The sequence below is a fragment of the Vombatus ursinus genome, unplaced genomic scaffold (genome assembly GCF_900497805.2).
Source record: "Vombatus ursinus unplaced genomic scaffold, bare-nosed wombat genome assembly UNPS02014594.1, whole genome shotgun sequence".
NCBI classification, from domain to species: Eukaryota; Metazoa; Chordata; class Mammalia; order Diprotodontia; family Vombatidae; genus Vombatus; species Vombatus ursinus.
In genome coordinates, this window is record NW_020954372.1 from 73,883 (window position 1) to 93,805 (window position 19,923).

At 41.5% G+C, this 19,923-nt stretch overlaps 1 long non-coding RNA gene across 2 annotated transcripts in view; it reads right to left on the reverse strand.

Moving 5' to 3' along the window:
- Positions 1–393: 393 nt before the first annotated feature.
- Positions 394–19,923, reverse strand: part of LOC114042541 — a 42,993-nt gene continuing 23,463 nt past the window's right edge. For both annotated transcript variants that reach the window (XR_003568998.1, XR_003568999.1), the window contains exon 3: positions 394–435. This is a non-coding gene — a long non-coding RNA (uncharacterized LOC114042541). The remainder of the gene's footprint in view (positions 436–19,923) is intronic.

Consider the following 19,923-nt stretch of genomic DNA (forward strand, 5'->3'; position numbering starts at 1 on the left):
TTGTGACAGCTATGAATTGGAAGCAGAGTAGACATTCATCAACTGGGGAATGGCTGAACAAGGCATGGAACACGAATGTCATGGAATACTGCTACCATGCAGTAAGAAATGATGTATGGGATGAGTACAGAGAAGTATGGAAAGATCTTTGTGAATTGATTCAAAGTGAATTAAGCAGAGCCAAGAAAACAGAAAAAAAAATACGTAATATATGTATATACACACACAGTAACTACAATAATTGAAATGGAAATGACATACAAAAAATTAAAAGTACCTGTAACAAAATGTTAAAGATCAAGTGGGACTGAAAAGGAAACATGAGAAGACACCATCGCCCTACCCTGTCCAGGAGGTAAGATGTCCACAGGTGTTACACATTGCATACCTTTTCCCAAATGCATTGATCAGTTGCGCTGGCTTTTCTTTTCTACCCTAAAACAAAAAATATAATTTGTTACATGGCATGGCCCTTGAGGATGGGGAGAGGGAGGGATACATGGGATACCTTGATGATGTAAAAAACAGAAAACATAAAAAAAATTTTTAAAGAAGTCAAATATCTCAAGGGAAATAATAGGGAGGAAGGAGAAAAGAAAGGGGTTTAGGGTTAGTAATTATCAGTAGCAGATCTCAAACTCTGAAACAGATCAGTGATTATGAAAACAATTGTTGTTGTTGTTTAGTCCTGTCTGACTTCTGCTGACCTCATTTGTGGTTTTCTTGGCAAAGATATTGGAGTGGTTTGCCATTTCCTTCTGCAGCTCATCTGACAGATGAGGAACTGAGGGAAACTGGATCAAGTGACTTGACAAGGGTCACACAGCTAAAAAAGTGTCTGAGGCCAGGTTTGACCTCAAGGAGATGAGTCTTCCTGATTTCAGGCTCCACAGAATACCTGGCTGTCCAGAAAACAATTTGAACTTGTTAAAAACTGAAAAATTAATCAATGGAAAAGACTAGGTATGCAATGTATAGAAGCAAATAAATAAAATAAAAGTGTTTAATAAATCCAAAGACAGAAGTTGGGGGGAGGCAGGGGAGGAAACACTATTTCATTAATAAAAAACAGATAGGATAAGGGAAAAGCCAGAAATCTGATAGGACATCAACACCTCATACCAGCTTTGAAATTAAACTACAAATGGATACATGAATTAGGTGTAAAGGAGGAATCAATAGCAAATTAGAGGAGCAAGGAGGAAATCACTTTTCACAGCTATGGAGAGGGAAAGAGGTTATGACAGAACAATAAACAGAGAGAATCACAGAAAATAATATGGATGATTCTGCTTCTATAAAGTTGAAATGTTTTTGCAAAAACTGATCCAATGCAGTTAAAATGAGAAGGGTAACAGTTAAGTGAGGAAAAACATCTTTGCAGCAAAGTTCTCTAAGGACTGTTGTATATGCAAGATATAGAAGGAACTGATTCCAGTTTCTAAGATTAAGAGCCATTCTCCAGTAGGGCAAAGGATATGAACAGGAAGTTTTCAAAGGAAGAAATCCAAGTTATCAATAGCCCTATGACAAAATGCTCCAAATCCCTCATAATGAGAGAAGTGCACATTAAAACAACTCTTTTCTTTCAGTGTGCAAATCATAGAGATCCGCAGGTTCAGACATAGTCCCCTCTTTTTGTTCCACAACAAGGTACATGGAAACGGCCCCTTCGCCAGGTTCTGTTTCAAACCAGAACAAAAAACAAATATACCTATATAATTAAAGGCCACCAAACAAAAGAGATGATCTGGAGAAGGCGAGGGGAAGAGTTTCCAAACACTCCTCTCTCCCCAGCCCTGAGGCCAAATCAAGAATGTGAGGAAGGAAGGAACAAAGGATAGAAATGTCCACCAGAAAAGGGGAGGGAGGGAGTGTCCCCAAAGGCTTCTCTCTACTGACCTCCTCCCCCAACCCCACGACCTGCCAAGCCCCAGCCCTCCAGACAAAGCCCTGGGCAGGCAGGAAACCCCAGGCAAGAGCAGCTCTGGAGGAGAAGGCACACGCAGGTTCACCCCTGAACACACACACACCCATACATATACACATCCACACACACCACACACACACATAAATGATACTACCTACATGTACAACACACTCATAAAGAAAGATATTGATACTTTCAGGACCGTCCATCCATCCTTACACACATATCCTCCTGGGCACTAATCAAAGCCAATGGGGGGGATGGGCTTCACGAAAAGATTGGGGGGAAGAGAAGAAGAAGAAAGGGAGGGGCTGAGGCAGGAGCAAGGGAGGGGGCACTTAACCTCACTCACAGCCACTTAGGTAATAGCAGGACCCTTGGGATCAGTCAGTCTGGAAGATGGGGGTAATGGAGGGAAGCAGTGTGGTACAGAGGACAAGGAGAAGGGAAGTAGGTGAGAGGCAGGCAGACCCCCAGCAGCTCGCCCCACTCACATCCTCCTCCAGAGAAAAAGACTTACACTTAAGAGAGGGTGGAAAGTGGCAGGCAAGGTGGTATCACTGCAGAGCAGAGCGAGTCTCCTCCCAGAGCAGAGGGGGATGGGAAGAGGGAGGGAGAGGGTCTCCAACATCAGGCCCAGAGCAGTAGGGAGCCCCCCAGTCATTTCATTCTGCCCCTATCACCCAAACTGGCTAGGGGAGGGGCCCACAGGAGCATCCTCCACCTAGATGTGGGCCCGGAGTTGACCAGGCTCCCAGGTTCCTGAGGGCAGACTGCTAGGGCTGAGGGTGGGGGCAACAGCTGAGCTCAGCAGGGGGTTGTTGAGGGTGGGCCCCTTTACAGAAACTGGGAGGGGGAGGACAAAGAGGGAAAGGGGGAGGTCGAGGGAGGGCCATCCTGGGCTCCACAAAAGGGAAGAACACAGGAACTGCAGCAGCATATGCAAACCACCAACCTTTGAATGAGACTTGGATTCCTCACAACCCCCAGAGTAGAGGAGGAAAGGGGGCAGGGGTCTGGGGAAGGGGCAGGGCTCAGCCTCCTTTCTCCAGGCAGGAGGAGACAAAGAACAGGCAGGGCTGGGAAGGGAGGAACAGGGGGGGCACCAAGGGAGGCAGCTCATCTGCCCCCCCCTTGCTGTTTATGTGTGGGTACCCTGGTCTAAATCTTATGTAATATAAACCTTCCAGAGCCTGGACAAGGAACCACACCCTCCTTTCTTGCTTAGCCTCCTCTACCAAGGGACTTCATACATTTCTTTCTAAAACTATCAGATTTGGGGTTTCATTCTCTCCAACACCAGCTGCCCTCCCACTAGTGAATTGGCACAGTGGAGAGACACCTCGAATTGGAGTCACAAGACCTAGACTAAAGGTCTGCCTTACTCATTGTGTGGCCATAGGCAAGCCACTTAAACTCTCTAAATCTCAGTTTTCATATCTGTAAAATGGGGGTAATAATAACACCTATGCTAAGTAAATTACAGGGTGGTTGTAAAGTTCAAATGAGTTGTTGGCAAAGTGCTTTTCAAACCGTGACACACTAGAGAAGTGTTTGTTATTATTATCATCATTATTATTCATCTCTGTTAGTCTTTTTGATAGAGTTTATATATCCTACTATTGATTCTTTTCCGTTTAATATTCTTCAGATCATTGCACAGAATTGCTCTTTTTGTAACTCAATAAAAATACTGGGAAGTTAACTCATCTGCTGCAGGCTCCATGAAAGCATCTTTAGGACAATTCCAGGAGGAGACAGGACTGTGGGGATCACATGCTCCTCATGCTGTACCCACATGGTTTTCAATTCTTCCCCTTGGTTTCTATATGTTGCAAGCTTTTCATCCATGCAGCTTAGAGATTAGGAACACTTGCTATGCTATTAAAAACATCGTTCTTGAACTTTTATGGATCAATGTCATGACTAGGAGATGGGGCCGATAGTTTTATTCCATGACGATGTTCCAATTCCAGGGCAATTTATTTTTGAATTTCCAAGGATATCCTAAGGTCTCCATTTATTATAGGAACATTTGTCATCTGTTCACCTTTGAAAGATACTGAGCTTCTGAGGGATAATTCTATCCAACAGTTCATGTCTTGCTAAGTATTCATTAGGTACTAAAGTTTTACAAACCGCAGTGAAGTTGCTCATTTCTACCATTTCCTTCCATGGTCTGTGCTGATTGCTCAATCTGGGCTCCTTAAATACAATCTAAAATTTCTGCCGACAGTGACCTGATGTGGGATTGCCATCAGAAATCTCCTCCATTTCTATAAACAAACCCACTTAACAAGGATGTTTTCCGTGGTTCCCTGTACACACCTAGGTGGTTGAAATCCTGTGGAATGTCACTTATGGAGTGCATCTGGACTCCATTCTTGGATCTTTGCTATTTTATAGGCTTCCCCCAGAGACTGACCACTTTCAGATACACTGGACACATCCAGGGGTAAGTATCTATTTAATTTTTTTAACTTACTTTCACTACTGCTAAGTGAAGTGTTACATCTCTGTGTTCCATAAGTAATTCTATCAGTTTTAAACTTGTTTAATATGCGCTTTTAATGAGAAGTGTTGATCTCTGTGTTTTAATATTAGGTAGATTTTTGTTAGGATACTTGGAAAGTATCTGTTTTTGTCCATTTTTGCAGAAATAGGAGAGGGCCTTTCTACACTAGGCCCTATCTAAGAGGGTGGCTATTTTAAGAAGGCCATCTTCTGGGAGGGGGAAGGGGAAGCAGGAAAGGCTCCCCCTGATTTGGCAGGCAGAGGGTTCTAAGGGATGGGTGGATGAGTCTGAGAGTTCCAGGCACAGCTGTAGCTGAGGTAGTATTGGGGCTACTGTGGTTCAGGCCAAATAAAACAAGTGCTGTATGGAGCTCCAGCCAAGGTAGGCTTCCCCATCGAGGGACGGGGGGGCACCAAGGGAGGCTTAGGAGACACCTGAGACTGTTGTTTCACCCAGGCAGACTTCCTTTAGGAACAGAGAGAGGGGATTCTCACCAAAATACAAGGATTTGCTTAAGGTCTTTAGCCAGGACCTCCCTCCTGATTTTGTTGCCCCATAAGCATTCTACTGGGGAAATCCCCTCCATTAAGAAGGGGTTCAGTTGGTTTGCTTGAAAGCATCAATAAAACATTTTCAGTTAGAGGTTAAGTCACTGCTATCACTGTGGATACCCAAAAGGCCAGAGTATACACAGAATCAACATACAAGTATATACAGGAGTATCTCCATTGTTATACTGCACCCTTGTAGCAGGACTAGGGCTTCTTGCCTGTGACAGAAATTGCCAAGAATGACATATCACCTTCCACCCTCTGGAGTTTACCCTTTCAAAGGCCTCACACTGTGTCTCTATGCATACACCTGGCAAAGATCACAGAGATGCAGCAGATGCCAGCCCTGCTGAAATGGGAATAACACCTGGAAAAGGGAATCTGGGCTGCTCAGCATTAAGGCAGCACAGGTCTAGGGGAAGCAATGGGAAGACAATCAATATCAAACAACTTGTTGTGGGAACCTTGTGACTGGGTCTATCAAAATCACACATATCTCTGCAAGCACCCTGATCCTTCCATGTTTTAGATCATACATATTCAAGAGCTTTCACCCCAATTCAGTAATGAGAGCAGTAGAAGCCACTTTACATATGGTATCTCATTTCATTTCATTCAGCAACTGGACACACTATCACCCTCCTAGTTAGGATCCCCCAGGATTGACAGTTTTATCACTTTTATTCATGATTCATATCTCAAGCTAGTGGGTACACAATGCAAATCCCTGCAGTAACAGTAAGAATAATCTACCCACTGTGGAATGGGACAAGATGGGAACATGAGTAAATGGTATAACCTGATTTTTAAAGTGGGGATGATGGGGTGCTTATACTCAAGACTCCACTTCCAAGATCATATTTCTGCCTAGCCTCAAAACACTATCTCTGACAATTTTATCCCCAGCTTTTGGGCTATCTCAGACCCTATCTCTGGCAATAACTCATGAGTGGGCCCAGTGAAGTAAACTATCTCACTATCTCTCCCTATTACAAGAACAAGCTGACCTCTGTAGAATTTCCCTTGTACTATCTTGTATCAACAAAACTATCATGTACTGATTCCCACAGTCACCCTATACAATCAAGAGGTCAAGTTATAGACATCAGCTCCCAAGGGTATCTTGTCACAGACATAGCAGACTAAAAATACAGCCCTTAGAAACCCCACCCTCCCAGGTTTCCAATAGTAAATAACACCTGTGACTAAGGTTGTATGTTATGACTTAATTAGCAAACTTGGCACATAATTCACCACTTTTTCTATATAAGCTTTGGCATCATTCCTGTCAGGCTGCAAGTTCCCTAAGGAGCTCTGCCCACCATTGCAGAATCCCTTAAGGAGCTTTGCCCATCATACCAGTGTTAAAATAAACCTTTGCCAACCTGACTTAAAGAATGCTTGAATCTGTGAATTCATTCCAGATGACCCTGTCCTGTACTTCAGTCCTTGGGGGAGGGGGGGAATCCTGGAACCTCTCAAACCTCATCATTTCTTTTGGCACGCAAACAGGGACCTGTCTGAGACCTCAAGCCTTCTCCAAGTCAAGGTAAGCCTCCCCTCCCCTCGCCCTATAGTTGGGTCACCCCTCAAGCACCTAGGAAGGCTTGCAGGGGGCTTTGGGTCAAGCCTGCAACAAGCTGTGGCAGAATTCCCTCTTGACAAAGGATATCCTGCTTGGGAAAATCTGCAGGTTATTTTCTCCCTCTCCAGGATATTGGTTGAAGCGAGTGCCTACAGATGCTTATTGGTTTCCCTTTATCTACAGGCTTATAGGCAATAAAAAGGATGGGCCAATCTCCCTCTAACCCCGAGGTTCACCCCTAGGTTATCTTTTATAGAACTGGAAAAAGCTCGGTCTCCAAGACCTTAAAAAGGAACATTCTGCCTGATCTCTATACGATCTGGAGGACCATGAAAAATTTGTCTGATTTCTGCAGGGGATTTCTGCCAAGGCTCTTTGAGCTTTTGGATTTTCCCTGTCATTATCCGTATCATCCTGTCTGTATCTGTTCTGTGTTTGTGACTCTGTGTAGTGCAAGTGAGTGTCTGTATGTAATCTGACACCCCGTAAGGTTTAAAATGCAGCCAGCCAGCAAGAGCAGCCTCCAAGGGTTGCAGCTGGACTTTGCTTGAAATGCTGCTTTCTCTTTCTCTACCACTCTCCTTCCCTCCCTGACTGCAGCAGCCTCAGAGAAGCGGGTGAATGGGAGAGAGAAAGAGAGAGGAAAATGCTTTATTATTTAGGTTATATGATTGGTAAAGGCAAATCAAGGAGGGTAAAAGAAGTGTCAGATCAGAATTAGAAAGAAATAAGATATGTGCAGTTTTAAAGGGGATTTTAATCAAAGTCCCCCAGAGGGATAAGTAGGTAAAAGGAAAGGCAAGAAAGTTTAAGAAATTATTTACTATTGGAAACGGGGGGGGGGGGGGTTGTTCTAAGGGCTGTACTTTTAGTCTGCTATGTCTGTAACAAGATAGCCTTGGGAGTTGATGTATATAACTTGACCTCCTGATTGCATATGATAACTGTGGGCATCAATACATGATAGTTTTGTTGATACAAGATAGTACCAGGGAAACTCTACAGATTTGGGAGTAAAAGGTTTGGAAACTTTTAGAAAATTGTTGCTAAAAAAATTCTCCTCTCTCTCTCTATTCCTCTGGCCAAGTTTTGAATATGGATGGAGACACAAGAGAGAAAGGGGGTACTTTTTCCTCTCAGATCAAAGAGAGGAAGCTTGACTACCACTTAACCTTTCCTGCCTCACATAAAAGAGAAAAGTTTTGTGTACCAGAACACAACCAAAAGGTAATTGAATTCATTCTGGTCCTATTTTAAGTAAAAGGTGTCACTCCTAATTTGATGCTTAAGATAAGTTAGAATTTATTATACTATCTGGCACTAAGGCAAACTGAGAAAATGCATGGATCCGAAATTTGTTAACTAGGTGACATTAAGCAAGTTACCTTAGTTTACCTCACATGATTGGAAGGTACCTAACACAATGCCTGGCAGAGGGCACACTATAAATGTTAACTATTAATATTAGTTTCTTAATTAGATGTGACCAGTATACAATGCCAATAGTGATGAGATGCCTGATTTTCTATGTAAGGTAATTTGGAAATGCATTCAACAGAATTAGGGTCACCTGACTGTGACTCTAATGTGTTTGTTTCAAGTTTTAAACACATAATGTTGTTTCAAATTGGTAAACTTTTGTATCAGTTATGTCAGGCAACTTTTCATAATTTGGATGGTATTAAAGTATGAACTGAAAGAAACTAAAAGATGGTAGAAAAATTGTGTAAAACCAGTTATGTTACTTTATCAGCCCTGCTTACCCTGTCTTATGTTTTATAACTGCCATTTAGAAAACCAGATATTTCCACCTTTCCCTGTAGTTAATGAGGTTACAGCTAAACAGTTTGACTATCACTTATGAAAGTTGTGAGATTGTTAACTAAGTTATTTGTTGTTACTGTTTTAATGTTAAAACCTAAAATTGTTGATTGATTACTGTGTGTGAAAAGGAGGGAATTGGGTGAAAGCCTTATCCAGATTGGTTCTGCCCATTCAGAACAGTTCTCCTTAGGGTATGGGGGTCGGCAGGCAGGGGCACCAGGATCAGCCCCTCCCTGGGGTCCAATGCTGATTCCCTTATTTTGTAAACTTACTAGGTCCCGGGAAACCATCTGTGTGGGCAAGGTCATCAGCCCTGGGAAAAGAACTTGTTTGGGTTATGGAGTTCCTAAACAATAAACTTGGCTTGCTGAGAAGTTGCAAGTTTACGTACAATAGGTAGAAAAGATTTCTAACGATTGGCTTTTACACCAGGACAAGTTTAAACTTGAGACATTAAAGATGTTCAAGGGAATCCCTTATGTATGTGAGTCCTGGTAATTTTTTATTTTTTATTGCAACTCCATGAGAGTAAAAAATAACTATCTGGTTCTAAGCAGTGATTAGTGAAACTTGCTGTTTGAGGTAAAAGGCTCTTGGGACTGTAACTAATTTTGTTTTGAGTTTGAATTTGGGTATAGTTGTCTGTATTAAATCAGTATCTGAGAGAAATGCCACAAGCTACTCAGAGGGAATGTGACCCTGTACTGTTAACGGGTGGAGATCTGCATCTGGGAAAAAGCCATGAGGACAATCTTAACCTCAATCTAGGATGGGATCCTCCTGGCTCAGTTTCCCCATTGTGTTCCTTTGAGAAGGAATTTTTCCCATCTGACTATTCCTGAGTCTGGCTATGAGGTGGAATTGATACTGCATGATTGCAGAACTGTGACTCTCACCTGAATTCAAACAGAGCTACGGGTGTTTTATCCTGTCATATCTGGCATGTCACATGTCCCTGCTTTTTCCTTTTACAACAAATTTCTCTGATCAGAGCAAGTGGTCAGTAAAAGACATGAGCACAATGTAAGTATGTGAGATCAAGCTATTTTGATCTGAATTTATACTCATTCCACAACCTAAACAAGAGTTAAATTAGTGTTTGAACTTGTATGTAAAAGATTCAATTTCTGAAGTATCTCTCTCTTCCAGAGTGAATATAATTAGAGGAGGATAAGCAAACTTGTGAAACAAGGTTGCATATCTATTCAGTTCTGAGGGTAAAGTGAGGAACCTCTTGCTTAAAGCAATACAGTTATGTTAGTGCAGAGTAACAACTTATGAGCTATCTTGTGTTATGGTTGAAATGTAAAGGAAAGTTGAGTGGTCTGAATAATGTGTTCACAAGATTTGGAAAGATAAATAAAGGTTTGATTGAAAATATGGAAAGCAAGGGCAGCTAGGTGGCACAGCAGTAGAGCGCCAGCCCTGGAGTCAGGAGGCCTTGAGTTCAAATCCGGCCTCAGACACATAACACTTACTAGCTGTGTGACTCTGGGCAAGTAACTTAACCCCAATTGCCTCATCAAAAAAAAAAAAGAAAAGAAAAGAAAAAGAAAATATGGAAGGCAGATAAGAAGGTCTGGGGACAAACGGGGGACATCCAAGCCCCTCCTGTTGTCCATGGATAGTTGCTCTGGGTACCTTTGTGTCAGTTTCAGATGGTTTAAGTATGTTGAGAGGGTGTGAGGAAGTTTGACAGTATTTTAAGAAGAAAGGAAAATTATGTAGCTTGGTTTGAAAGACAATAGCTCAATCAAATTTCAGATAGCTCTGTCAGAAGGACAGCCCATACTTACCCCACTTCTGGTCATTTTCCTCCTACTCACTCCTTTTTGGCCCTTGTTTCTTTAATCTCCTTGACAGGTTTGTCTCCTTTAGGCTCAGTGCACTCCACTTGCAGATGACTGCTTAGGCTGAGTACCAACCTCTGTCCAAGACCACCACCCACTACCTTCTGGACCTGGCCAAGTTCCGGATACTGGCTAAAGAACCAACCCCTTCAACGGGGCAGGGACCCTATGAGGCAGGGACAGCTCTACGTCCATTCTCAGCATGAAGTAGTTTCAGAAGTCGAGACCTTCGTCTCTTATTACTCCAAAAGATTTTGGGTACCATCTGTTTAAGGGGGGAATGAAGGGATACTTGGGTGCTTGTATTCAGATCCCATTTCCAAGATCATATTTCTGCCTAGCCTCAAAACACTGTCCCTGACAATTTTATCCCTAGTCTTTGGGCTATCTCAGACCCTATCTCTGGCAATAACTCATGAGTGGGCCCAGTGAAGTAAACTATCTCACTATCTCTCCCTATTACAAGAACAAGCTGACCTCTGTAGAATTTCCCTTGTACTATCTTGTATCAACAAAACTATCATGTACTGATTCCCACAGTCACCCTATACAATCAAGAGGTCAAGTTATAGACATCAGCTCCCAAGGGTATCTTGTCACAGACATAGCAGACTAAAAATACAGCCCTTAGAAACCTTCCTCCCCAATTTCCAGTAGTAAATAACACCTGTGACTAAGATTGTATGTTATCACTTAATTAGCATACTTGGCACATAATCCACTACTCTTCCTATATAAGCTTTAGCACCATTCCTGTTAGGTTGCAAGTTCCCTGAGGAGCCCTGCCCACCATGGCAGAATCCCTTAAGTTCTGCCCACCATACTGGTGTTATAATAAACCTTTGCCAACTTGACTTAAAGAATGTCTGAATCTGTAAATTCATTCCAGATGACCCTGTCTTGTACTTCGGTCCTTCGGGGGTCCCTGAACCTCTCAAACTGGATCAGGGATGCTGGCACTATTTGATGCAGTAGAAGCAACCTAGTACAATGTACAGCATTCCCTTCCACCCACCAGAGGAGTTCCACCAGACACACCTGTACCTGTAGAGAGGCCCTCACTACCTTCCCTAGAAGGACATGGAGGGCTCCATATAAGGGGGATATTTTCAGTAAGCTGGATAAGAGGAATTGGGAGGATAAGACCCCCAAGCCAGATCAGCATTTTGCAAGGGACAGTTCCATGGAGCTGAGCTCTTGTGACCCAGCACAAATTCACTGAGAGGATAAGAGCTGTGTTGAGCAATTAAAGGAACAGGAAAATTTCCTCCACATCTCCAGCCCTGTGCAGGAACTGCTAGGTGAAGCAGTTGCTTCAGGGGAGAGGCTGTGGAACTAGACTGAGGAAGTTCCTCAAGGCCGGGATGTCAATGACTGCCTTGAGGGATGGCCTGAGTGTTGTGCACAGAGCAGCATAGGAAAGTCAGGGATTGCTATAAGATACAATCCAGGTGCCTGTTTGCAAGAGAGTGTAGAGCAAGAAAGGGCAGGTGAATGTCACACAGTGGAGACTTTGGAAAGCAGACCAATATATTTGGGACCATAATTAAGAGGAGAGGATGGCTTCAGTGTGACAGTGGAGAAAAAGACAGACTCTGTTGGGTATTAGATCTGTGACGTAAAGATTATTAGGTGTCCCTCTACCACCAACGTATGGCAAATGCCACCAAATATCATAGGTCAAGTTCTATACCCAGTTATATTTTCCCTGCCAAGCTCAAACATTAGCAAAGGGAGACAGTCATGTCTGTGATATTATCTGATGAATACTGAAAGGCCCACATGCCCCTAAATATCAAAGAATGAAACAACAAACATTTATTAAGCACCTACTATGTATCAGACACTGTGCTAGGAACTAGGGATACTCAAAAACCAACCAATCTCTTCCTTTGAAGAGTATATATTCCATCATGGAAGACAACATATACATATACATATATATTCTATGTATGGTGAGTCCAGTGGAGCAATGTGCTAAGTGTCCGGCATACACATATATGTTACGTGTTTGTGAGAGAGTGTGGGTCTCTTTTTCTGTGTCTCTGTGTCCATGTGTGGGTACAAAATATATAAATTTTATATGTATAAATTATATAGAAATTAAAAACAAAGTAATTTCAGGGAAAAGGCACTAGCAGGTGGACAGGGACAGGCAAGTCCTTGTGTAAAGCATGGATGGCCTATTACCTCCTTCTTCTTAGAAGCCAGCTTCCCTGAATGCAGATCAAGATTCCAATTGTGGTTTGGTGTTTTGATATCCTACTTTTGCCTCAAACTGAGCTCATAGTCCACAAAACCCCCCGAATCTTTTAGTTAACAAATCACCACAGAACTTTGCTTCCCTCCATATTATACTTATAAAGTTGACTCCTTAAATCCAAGTGCAAGATTTAGTATTTGTCCCAATTAAATTTCATGCTATTAGATTTTGCACAATTCTTTAGCCTTTTAAGGTCTTTCTGAATCTTAACTCTCTCATCCAGTTCTAGGCCATCTGCAAATATGATAAGGATGCCATCTATGCCCTTTGTCCAAGTCACTGATAAAAGCATTAAGCAGCAAAGGACCAATGACAAACCTTTCAGGCATTCCACTAGAGACCTCCTTCCCAGTTCACATGGAACCCTTCTACTCCAATCATTCAGTCAATTCCAGGTCTAATTTCACTATCATCTGGGCCACATCTCCATACCATTTCTATAAAAAGAGTACTAAATAATTTACCAAATATTTTGGAGAAATCTAGGTAAACTAGAACTACCACATTCGCCATTTCAGCAACCCTGTCAAAAATGGAAATGAAGTTAGTCTAGCTTGGCCTATTTTCGATGAAGTCATACTGATTTTTTTTCTCTTCACCATTCCCTTTTCTAGATGTTCACTAGACATCTGTTTAATAACAAGGAGCATCTACGGCACCTCTTCTTCCATTTAGGGTCCCCAGAATACCTGTCCCACCTTCAAGATACTCCGTGTATCCACAGACACAAAATGAGAGCTCAGGAGCCCCCATTTTTCTCTACTCAAAGGATGCAAATTGTTCAGAGCAAAGGCATTTAATAAAATAGAAGAATAAAATCTGCAATAGAACATTTCCCCATAATATGCATAGAGCTCACTTTGCCAAAAATACATCCCCACTGTGGGGGGGGGGATAAGGGTGGGGAAAGAGAATCTCCACTAATCACACAAGAAGAGCCCACATAGGGTGACAATCATGGAGGGGCAATTCACACCTCCAATGATACTTCTGGTGATGGCGTCAAACTGCTCCCATTAGGCTGGACACTTGGCACATTACTCCACTGGACTCACCACACAGTTTCTTCTGTGAGGGGCTCTGTTGCTCTTTGCTCCTGTCTTGTCTATATTCATTTCTTCATAGTCATCTAAACTATATCAGCTACAGTTGCCTAGGGTGTGCTGGCTAGAACTTCTCCATGCTAAAGGAAGGCTGACAGTCCTTGAATCATAATCACTATATCTCCCTTCTCCCAAAAGAAATATAGGCAGAATGTCCCCAGGTAGGATTAGGTATCTCCATATCTACCCCTTTGCTTGGATTCCAGGTAACGCTTTTTTACAATTGAGTATCTAACTTAGAGTTCAGACAGTCTGACATACTTACAAGATTCTGGATTTGCTGACTATGAATTTAAACCATCACAAAAAGTAGTCTGAGGAGACAAAGTCAGTGCTCTCCTTCTGCCTCACCCCAATGCTGTCATTATTATGCATACTGGTCAGCAGCAAAGCTGCTTTGGTACTATGTTTTGGTCACTGAAAATTCCAATCTACCTACAAATACATTCTAGAATAGTTCCCAGAAACCAGGCTGAAGTTCATTGATCTATAATTTGCAGATTCCATCCCCTTCTCCTTTTTGAAAATTGGGACACTTTCCCTTCTCCAACCCCTGCATGTATTCTTTCTTGATGCAAAAGTCCCACTGAGGGAGATCCAAGAGGCAGCTAGTACCAGGCAAGTCAAACTACTGAGACCATGATAGAAATAGCTCAGCCCAAGGGTCTCTCAAATACATGTACCTCTCCCAGAACACTGGTCCTGCTTCAGTCTCAGTACTGATAGTCATCTCTGGGGGAAGCAATTCCTGTGAACAAGGGGCCAGTCAACCATGCCCAGGACCTGCTCCCTTTGGGGCAGGCAAGCCAGCCTAGCTGAGGCAGTGAAGCACCTGGAGAGAAAGATCAGAGGTGGCAGGTGGTCGGCCTCCTCTTGCTGCTGTCACTGGAACTAAGGGATTGCTGCATTAGCCTAAAGCCTGCCAGTGCTGCACACATATCCTCAGGGTCCAGGGACAGCTCAGCTCAGCTCTGCAATATGGTCTGCTCCAGACCCAATAAACAGCTCTTTAAAAACCTATGGTGTCCTCAGATTTCCTTGTCAGACCTGGTTCACAGAATTTGCACAAAACTTGACCGTTAGAGGGACCACAGCAGCCATCTCATCCAATGAAGGGAATCCTCAGAATAACATACCAGACAAATGGTCATCCAGCTTTTCCTTGAATACTTCCAAGTACGGGGAACCCACTACTTCTCCAAGGCAGCCCACTGCACTTTGGGAGAATTCTCATTTTTAGGGAGATTTTTCTCATGTCATGCCAAACTGGCCTCTTTATAACTTCTAACTATCGCTCATGATTCTGACTTCTAATCCTTTATTCACATGGTAGACTTTGATGTTTGGGTACTTGTTTTCTCAGATTTCTCTGAAACTCTTCACTTAGGCATTTCTTATGTTGCGATAATATTCCATTGTATTTATATAACATAATTTGTTTAGGCATTCTGCCAACTTAAGGGCATCCCATAAGTGTCCACTTTACTACTACTGCTGCTGCTGCTACAAAAAAAGCCATTATAATATTTTTGTACACATGACTCTTTCCCCTCTTTTTTTTGATCTTATTGGGGGATAAGCCCAGTTGTGGTATAGCTGGGTCAAAAGGGATGCTCAGTTTAGCACTTTTGGAACATACTTTAAAAGTGATTTTCAGAATGTCTGGACAAACTCATAGCTGAACCAACACTTTATTATTGGGCCTGTTTTCCCACAGTGTAGTTGTTCTCTTAACTATCTATCTTCGTATCTTCAGCAACAATGCCCTATTACTCATGGCTGTAAAGCAGAACCTCAGAGTTGCTTTAATTTATATTTTCCTAATTATTAATAATTTTGAGCATTGTTCCATATGTTTGTGCACTGTTTAGATTTAATCCTCTGAAAACTGCTTGGATACATCCTTCGACCATTTATCAGTTGGGAAATTCCTCTTATGATTATAAATAAGAATTGGTTCTCTATATACTTTACATATCAGAGAAACTTGCTGCAAAGATTCTCCCCATTTACCTGCTTTTTCTTTCTAATTTTAATTTCACTAATTTTCTGCGTACAAAAACATTTTAATTTGATGTAAATAAAAGTGATCAATTTTACCCCCTGGAATCTTCTCTCTTCTTTGTGCCTGAATTCTTCCTCTATCTATAGATGACAAAGGTAATTTCCCAATTCTGGAATTTGTTTATAATGTCTCTTTTTTGTCTAATTTGTGTATTCATTTGGAACTTATCTTGGTTTATGTTGTGAGATGCTGATGTATATACCATACTGCTTTTCAGGGCTGTGAGAAGCTTTTGTCAGAAAGTAAGTCCTTACCCCCTAGTAGTTATGATCTTTTGGTTCATGGTATACTAACCTACTAGGTTCACTGGCTTCTCAGACTATGCCCAGATTGCCTCTCCTTTATCCCAAACTCTAGGACTGAGTGGTCACTTCCTCCCAGCATCTCCATCATTTCCATTCCAGGAACCACTTCCTCTCCATTAGTGAGAATCAGATCCAGAATAGTCGGTCAATAAACATCTACTATGTGCCGGGAACTGAGCTAAGTAAATGCTGGGAATACACAGAAAGGCAAAAGGCTTTCTCTGTGCTAAAGGAGCTAAATGTAATGGGGAAGATAGCATGCAAACAACTATGGAGAACCATGCCATGGACAGGATAAAGTGAAAGTGATCAGCAGTGGGGACAGGCTAAAATTAGGGGGGATCAAGAAAGGCCTCCTGTAGAAGGTGGGGTTTGATCCGGGATGTGAAGGATGCCAGGGAAGCTAAGAGGTAGAGATGAAGAGTGAGAGCATTCCAGGTATGGGGGACAGCCAGTGAAAATGCTCAGAATCAGGCAACAATGGCCTTTTCCCTTTGTTCATTCCTCTACTTCGTGAAGGATCAAATGATCACTAATGCAATTTAAGAAGCCATTAGCTAGATGGTGGAGTAGAGAAAGCACTAAACCAAGACCTCTCAACATTCCCCTTCAAACAATTTTAAAATAGTGACTGAAATTGAATTCTTGAGTGGCAGAGCCAACAAGAGGTCAAGGTGAGATATTCTTCTAACCCAAGACAACTTAAGAGGTTGGAAGAAGACATCTGTAACACAGGGGGAGAGGCTGGCTTGGAGCCCAAGTGATTGAAAGGACATTGGTGGGATTAGAGGGTGGTAGCAGAACCAAAGACACTTCAGGAGCTCTCAAGCCAGAGACAGTGAGGGGGCCTGGCAATTGGTCAGAAAGAGATTAAAGGGGACCCCTGTGCTAGCACTGGATGCAGGACTGGAAGCTGTGTGGCAACTCCATTCCTTATGTAGACTTCTGGCTCGCAGTTCAAGGGCAAAGAGGAGTACTTTCGAGCAAGAGGGAGTATGGACCCTGAGGAACAGTATTGCTTCTTGTCACAAGGAAGCAAAGACCATGAGTTGCTGTAATATAATTGTAGTCCCAAGGGTTCAGGTTGCTTTCCTGGGTAAGAGCCAGAGCACAGACCAAGAGAGCAGTGACCTCACCTCTCCTCAAATCAAAATACCCTGCAACCACTGAAAACTTCCAAACCCCCAGAGCTAGCTTTGAAAATAGCAGTATGAAAAAGGCTGAAGTGTCAGACATTGCATTTCCCCACTGCTCCCACTCTGGAAACAGAGACCAACTTTAACATAAATTTAAGATCAAGCAATTGGCTGGAAAAAATGAGCAAAAAAATCCCAGACCATAAAAAGCTACAACGGGGACACGGAAGATCAAAACACAAACAGGGGTAGCAATCAGGACCTCAGAAAAAGCAAAAGCAAAAACAGACCTAGTTCAAAGAGATAAGCAAGGAAACTACATCTTGCAAAAAAGTATCATAATAATATAATGTAATAGCAATACTAAACAAATATGCACCAAATGGCAGAGCATCCAATTTCTTAAAGGAAAAGTTAAATGAAGGAAATAGTCAAATTACCAATGGGTGATCCTAACTTTCCCCTCTCAGAGTTAGGTAAACCTATGCATGCAAAAATAAGAAAAGTTCAGAAGATGAAAAGAATCTTGGAAAAGTTAGATATGATGGACCTCTGGAGAAGGCTGAATAGAAATTGAAAGGAATATAACTTTTTCTCAGCTGTATTATGGGAACTTCACAAAAACTCACCATGTATTAGGGCATAAAAATTTCAAAAACAAATGGAGAAAAACAGAAATCTGAAATGTACCCTTACAGACCACAGTGTGATGAAAATGACATTCAATAGAGGGTGTGGAAACAGATTCAAAATTAACTGAAAACTAAATAATCTAATCCTAAAGAATGAGGGGGTTAAAAAACAAATCACAGAAAATAATCAACAATTTCACTAAAGAGAATGCCAACAATGAGACAGCACAACAAAAACAGTGGGATGCAACCAAAGCAGTTCTTAGGGAAATTGTCTTTCTCTGAATGCTTACATAAGTAAAACAGAGGGGCAGATAGGTGGCACAATGGATAAAGCAGTGGGCCTGGACTCAGGAGGACCTGAGTTCAAATCTGGCCTCAGACCAGACACTTGACACTTACTACCTGTGTGACCCTGGGCAAGTCACTTAACCCCAGTTGCCTCACCAAAAAAATAAAATAAAGAAAGAATCATCTCAGATTTAGGATGCCTAAAACATTCTAAAAAAAAATAATAAGTAAAACAGAGAAAGCGCAGATCAAGGAATTGGGCACAAATTTTATAAAAAGGTAGAAAAAGAAGAAATTAAAAATCTCCAATTAGGTATCAAAATGGAAATCTTAAAATTCAAAGGTGAGATTAATAATACTGAAAGTAAAAAAAAGTAAACTAATAGATAAAACTAGGATTTGGTTTTATGAAAAAACCAATAGAATAGATAAACCATTGGTTATTTGATTTAAAAAAAGAAAACCAAATTACCAGTGTAAGGGACAAAGTATCATACTCCCACAAGTTAAGATAACCTTTGACATCTTACAACATCAGCAAAGAAGTTACATTGTTTTAACAAGCTTGCAAAACCTTGAAAGGGCAAGCCAATGAGAAGGGCCCTAATCTTTAATAGACCCCAAAGTTCTAGAGGGCAGAACAGGTTTTAACTAGCCCTAAGTAGGACAAAGGATTTTGTATGACAAGGGATGGGGGGAAGGGGGGCCCATGTCAAGGGGACTGAGATGGGTGGGTGTATAAGATTGTAACCTGGAAAGGAATGGACCAATCCGGGCCTGGAAGGGAGGAGTCTCGGTTTAACAGTATAAAACTCTTTCTCGATTCTGTAATCAGCGCAATCTCTTCCGAGAGGTTTTGCCTGGTTCTCCCAAGAACCGTAAAATAAATGATTCTTCACTCACTCTGAGCTTAGTTTCATTTGTAACTAGAAGGCTTTATTTCTCTAAGGCCTTATTTCTAACACTAGTCTTGGAAATGAATAGGGTAAATACATAACCAATGAAGATGAAATTGAAGCAATTACAAGGCATTTTGCACAATCATATGCCAGGTAAACTGAAAATCTAAGTGAAATGGGTGAATATTTACAAAAATATAAACTGTGCTTGTTAACAGAAGAAGAAATAGAATACTTAAATAACCTCATCCAAAAAAGAGAAAATTGCTCAAGGTATAAATGCATTCCCTAAGACAAAATCCCAAGGACCAGATAGATTTATAAGTGAATTCTACCAGATATTTAAGGAACAATTCATCCCAATAATATATAAATTATTTGAAAAACTAGGTAAAGAAGGCATCCTACCAAAGTGTTTTTATAGCCAAAATATGGTTTTGATACCTAAACAAGGGAGAACAAAAACAGAAAAAGAAAATTATAGACCAATTTCCTTAAAGAACAGCAAGGAACCATTTGAAATGAAATCCAAGGAAGGAGATCACAGCAGTATATCACAAAAGTCATGCACTATGAGCAGTGGGATTAATACTAAGAATGCAGGGCTGTTTCAACATTAGGAAAATTATCAGCACAATTGATAACATCAACAACAAAATCAACAAAAATTGTGTGATTATAAAAAAAAGATGTAGAAAAAAGCTTTGACAAAATACAACCTATTAAAAACACTAGAAAGCATAGGAACCAACAGAACCTTTTTTAAAATTATAAGTAATATCTTTTTAAAACCAAGAGCAAGCATTATCCATCATGAGAATAAACTTGAAGCCCTTTGAATAAGATCAGGAGTGAAACAAGGATGTCCATCATCACCACAATTATTCAATATCGTCCTAGAAATCCTAGCTACAGGCAGAAGGCAAGAAAAAAATTGGAAGAATAAAAATAGGCAACGAGGAGACAAAACTACC